The sequence below is a fragment of the Gymnodraco acuticeps genome, unplaced genomic scaffold (assembly GCF_902827175.1).
Source record: "Gymnodraco acuticeps unplaced genomic scaffold, fGymAcu1.1, whole genome shotgun sequence".
In the NCBI taxonomy this organism is placed as follows: domain Eukaryota; kingdom Metazoa; phylum Chordata; class Actinopteri; order Perciformes; family Bathydraconidae; genus Gymnodraco; species Gymnodraco acuticeps.
The window spans coordinates 54,271-60,169 of NW_022990109.1; positions in this window are offsets into that span (position 1 = coordinate 54,271).

Below are 5,899 nucleotides of genomic sequence, written 5' to 3' on the forward strand. Positions count from 1 at the left end.
CTGATCCTGCAGCTCTGGTCTTTCAGGACTGCCGCCCAGCTACGTTTTGTCTCCTCTCCCATTTCCATTTTCTGCAGAGCGACCTCTCCGGCCTCGGTGTTCGGTAAGTCGGGGAACTGTTCCACTTCTTTCCTCTCTTCCGTCACCTCTGACGTTTCACAGCTCTGGCCTCTATTGTCCGGGTTGTCCATCTCCTTTACAATAATCCCCATCTGTGTTACTTTCAACGCCTTGACTCTTTTCCTCTCTTGTTTCTTCTCCTTTCTGCTTTTCTCTTTCAGCAGACCTTCCTCTCCTGCCTCGGTCTTTGACTCGGAGACTTCTTCTGGGTCCTTCACCTCTTCCTCCACCTTCTTCTCTTTGATCCTGCAGCGCTGGTCTTTATTGGCCACCACTGCTGCCCAGCTCAATTTAATCTCCTCTCCGCTTTCCATTTCCTGGAGGCCTGCCTCTCCGGCTGGAAGATCCCAGATAGATATTTCAGGGACCTTTTCTGGTTCTTTCTCCTCATCCTTTACCTCTGTGGTGTCACAGAGCTGGTCTTTATTGGCCAGGTTGTCCTCTGTCGGTTTCACCTTCATCCATATCGGTATGAAGTTAAACTCCCAGCAGTTTGGGGTCTCAACAACAAGGTCATTTATGGACTCCTCTGGTTTGATCAATTCCTCATCCAAGGCAAGCCGTTTCTCAGCCTGGGCCTCAGGGAACTTCTCCTGCAGTTTGATATCCTTGACTCTTTTCTTCTGTTGTTTTTTCTTCTTTCTGCTTTTCTCTTTCTGCAGAACTACCTCCTCTGTCTTCTTTAAGAAGGAGAACTCTTCTGGTTCCTTCTTCTCAACCTCCACCTCTGTCGTTTCACAGCGTTGGTCTTTGATGGCCACCGCTGCCACGAGGCTAAGTTCCTCTTCCTGCAGCTCTACCTCTGCTGCCTCGGTCTTCGCGAAGTCGGTGAACTCTTCTGGTTCTTTCTCTTCATCCTCCACCTCTGGAGTCTCAACCAGGTCTTGTGTGGACTCTTTCTCTTCATCCTCCACCTCTGGAGTCTCAACCAGGTCTTGTGTGGACTCTTTCTCTTCATCCTCCACCTCTGGAGTCTCAACCAGGTCTTGTGTGGACTCTTTCTCTTCATCCTCCACCTCTGGAGTCTCAACCAGGTCTTGTGTGGACTCTTTCTCTTCATCCTCCACCTCTGGAGTCTCAACCAGGTCTTGTGTGGACTCTTCCTCTTCATCATCCACCTCTGGAGTCTCAACCAGGTCTTGTGTGGACTTTTCCTCTTCATCATCCACCTCTGGAGTCTCAACCAGGTCTTGTGTGGACTCCTCCTCAGTGAACTTCTCCTGATCTTCTTTCATCTCCATCCAGATGACTTCCTCTGCCTGGCTGTGAAGTGTCTCAGCTATGTCCTCAATGGATTTCTCTGGATTCTTAATTTCATCCTCCATCTTTTGGACTTCTGTCACCATCACTGTCTCCAGATTGTGTTGTTCCTCAGCCGGGTCCTGAAGTAACTTTGCCTCCAGGATGTTTTCGACCTTGACTTCCTCCTCCAGGATTTCTTGCTTCTCTGCAAGGTCCTTTGTGGACATTTCCTCCAGATGTGACTTCTTCTGGAATGTCTCCTTGATCAGTTTGCTTAGAGAAGCCCAGCTCTGTATTTTCTCTGCAATTTCTTTTCTGACCTTCTCTGCCAGGGAATTGTTATCTTCCTCAACGCTGTCAACGTTTGTCGCCATTTTTGACTCTGGACACAGCTTGTTCGCTTCCAAGCTCTTTGAAGACTCTGCCAGTGCATTGTATTTCTCCTGCCAGTTTGTGGACACTGAGAGACTGTGAGAGAGAGACACCTTCTCCTGTTTCAGACCCATGATTTCAGTGTCCCTCTGGTTGACCAGTTCCTGCCAGACATTCACAACTTTCACAAGTCCGGCATTTTCTTGCACCAGCGACTGGTTTGCTTGCGTCAGACCCTTGATCAGAACTTCCCTCTGCTCGATCCTGGTAATCACCATCTTCTGGTGATAAGGCCAACTCACCTCCCAGTGCTTGTTTTTCACTGCCAGGTCCTTTGAGTACTTGTCCAGAAGTTCATATTTGGACTCCCAGTGTTTGATAACATTTACAAGTTCAGCTTTGCTGAAGCTATTTGTAACCTCTGTGAGCCTCTGAGCGGCTTCCTGCTCACACACTACTGGACTAATTATTCCTGCCATCGCACAGTTAGTTTTGACTTGAATTGTGCGTAGTTAGGATAATTGAAGTGTGTCTGTACGAAACCGTGTTTCTTTGTAGAAAACGGTAACTGTCTTTAGTAGATTTGTTCTCTGTTAAAGACGGTGTTGTTCGTATGTTGAATGTAGAAGTTACTTTATCTAGTAAATCCGAATGACGTGAAATTACCAAGAGCTGTTCCTGAGGAATACCAGAGCATAGATGAGTATTTCACTCGCATGTTTTGAAGGTTCCGAATTCCGATCCAACATCAAGGCCGATGAGGTCATAATGTACCTGGTGATGACGTTATTACATCATCAGATGATCACATGACTTATCAGCTGATGAAGTTATGACATCACGATGTTCTGTATCATGGATTCTAAATGGATTCCTAATTGAAGTGTAAAATAACAATACTCAACACCATGTTCACTTCAAGCATTTAAATATATCACGATTATGTGAATTATTAATTTGCTTTTTTTTCTATTTTCTACTGATTTCTCAAATGTTATGAATCACCTTCAGGTGCAGATTTTTGAGGTGTGCTTTTAAGCTAATTGAAATTAAAATGTGTTGATTATGTACAATTTATATTTGCAGAAGGAAATTTAAATCAACAAAGAAGTCATGTTCTGGGAATCTCTGTAACGATACATTATTCAACTTTTTAATCTGCTCAGTTATTTAATATTATCATTAGCATGTTTTCCTTTTCTCAGTGCATGCTGGTTGTTTTCAGTTGATCTGACCTGCTAAATATAAGCCTGCACATGTAAATATGTACATGTTTACAGGTAAGTGTATATGTATGATCACTAAAATACATTTCATTCAAGTCAACGTTTAATTATTTTGAGTTTAGCGTGAAGTTACCATAAGAACAACATTGTCCGGCAGTGGCTCAGTCAGTAGGGGCTTGGGCTGGGAGCTGTAGGGTCGCCGGTTCAAGTCCCTGACCAGACCTAAATATGGAGTGTGGACTGCTACTTGGAGAGGTCCCAGTGCACCTCCTGCCCTGCCATGGTGCCCTTGAGCAAGGCACCGAACACCAACCCTTCCCCCCCTCACTCCCATTGCTCCCCGAGCGCTGTACAATAGCTGCCCACTGCTCCTGGTACTAGACTCCTGGTACTAGGATGGGTTAAATGCACAGAACACATTTTGCTGTGTGCTCTGCCTGTGTGAGCATTAAAGATGGTTTCATTCCTCCGATGCTATTCTATTCTACATAGAAACAAGCAGAACCAGTATGATAACAAATTGTTTTCCAACTCTCTTTTGCAGTTTTTGCAAACTTTAAGGAGAAATCTGATGAAAACACTCACATTATATGCATTATATTTGCGTTGAAATATAACGGTTAGCTTCTAACATTCAAAAAAGAACAGTCAAAAACAAAAATCCTGTTAATTATTTGTAGTGCTCTCTCTTCAGCTTCCTGCAGAACGCTCCCTTCTTCAACTCAATAACCTTTCCATCAACAAGGAAATTAAGTTTCCTTCTAAAATGAGATATCTGCCATTTCAAAGAGGTGACACTTACTGAGAAGAAATTGGCTAATCTAAGAAATGGGAGATTTTGAAAGGGTATTTGGTAACATGAGAGTGTGAGTGACAGCAGCTCCGGTGCACCGGATTATCTTCAATATATTACAGATGAACTTTGAGTAATGATTTTAGGCCGGAATAGGAATGGAAGTGAGGAAATGTCTGCATGCCATTAAAGTCTGAGATATGAGGTGTCTGTTAGACAGTGACAGGTGGCTTACATTAGTCATCTCAAAGTGCTCTTTCATATCCCCTTCACTATTCAGTCTATTTCCACCCTATGCATGAGTGAGGAAAGAGACAGAGGTCAGTGTGTGTGTGCGTGTGTGTAGAGAGGTACAGGAACAGTGAGACAGAAAGAGAGACTAATTGGTAGTGAATGTACTGACTGCCGGAGAGAAATACACCTTAGAGAGACAGATGAAATAAAAAGACAGACAGACAGATGCAGGCTGACCACACTCCTACACAATTATATGTATTATATGTTAACATGCACGCTCACAAAGGCCATTCTCAGGCCATTTCTCAGTCTTGTACTGCCATCTAGTGGTGAAGAGGGATGAAAGATTTAAAAAAGGCATTTACAGTTTCAGCATTGTTGCAGCAAAAATATCTTAAATCGAAGGCAACAATTCAACATACTAAAATATGAAGTTATACAAAACAAAAAAAGATATGAGACAAAATGCGTGCTTTTGTTTTTGCTCCCATTTTCCATGAGCTGAAATCAAAGATCCAACACGTTTTCCAAATACACAAAAAGCCTATTTCTCTCACATATTGTTCACAAATGTGTCTAAATCTGTGATAGTGAGCACTTCTCCTTTGCCGAGATAACCCATCCACCTCACAGGTTTGGCATAGCAAGATGCTGATTAGACGGCATGATTATTGCACAGGTGTTCCTTAGGCTGCTCACAGTTAAAGGCCACTCTAAAATTGGCAGGAACTGGAACACGCTGTCGTATACGTCGATCCAGAGAATCCCAGACATGCTCAATGGGTGACATCCGGTGAGTATGCAGGCCGTGCGAGAGCTGGGATGTGGTCAGGGATCGTGTGCAGATCCTTGCAACATTATTTTTGAACACTTGGTGGAGGGGGTTAGCTTCACAGGGTGTGTAAAATGGGTCCTAGGTTACCGGAAACAGACAGGACACAGAAAGAGGAACAGCATACCGATCAAACCGGACCCAGCTGATTCTCACAGAAACAACTCATTCAACCCTGGTAATGAACAACGATCACAATAAACATTAGACAAACTGCATTCAGCGACCATCTGTTTTGTGTCTGTCTGCGTATAAATCACTCTAAACGTCATCTGTGTATAATGGCAACCCGAATAAAGATCAATGGACCACTCAAAATTACCATTACACTTATCATTATTCAGTTTCAATATTTGATGAAGATACTGGATACTTCAATACAGACACTGAATAATAACGGGAGTAGGACATTTCTCCTCGGGACTTTTTCTCTAACGTGACCTCTGGCAGTGTGTGTGTGTGTGTGTGTGTGTGTGTGTGTGTGTGTGTGTGTGTGTGTGTGTGTGTGTGTGTGTGTGTGTGTGTGTGTGTGTGTGTGTGTGTGTCCTCAGTGTCAGCCCTCAGCTGTCCTCATGTCTGCCTCACTAATATATTGGAAAACTTTATTTAAAGATTGTGGAGGAAATTGGGTTGTGGCACAGTTGATCCACTTTAGAATAACATGAAATAAGGATAAATACTTTTTTTTTTAAACGATATAATTATTTTAAGATAAACCAAGTATGTTAAAGTATGAATGTGCAATTAAAGATATAATCAAATATCTTTATAATGAAATAAGAAGTTAAAATCTTCAATAAAACAATCAAATAAAATGGATTCAAGTATTTGTTTGACCATAAATATTCCAATATATAGCCGACAGTGGGTGTATTTTTAGGTGCTATCCTTGAGTCATTACTGGAAGAAAAACTTGTATGAGAAATGAGACAAGTGTTGATTCACGTTAATTCAACAGACACACACACATTCTCTCACCCACACACTCCCAGCTGTCCTGCAGTGTGCTGAGAGGTGGGGGAGGAGGAGCAGAGAAACCAGCTCAGGTTCTCTTTCTGGTCTCCCCACCGTCCCAAA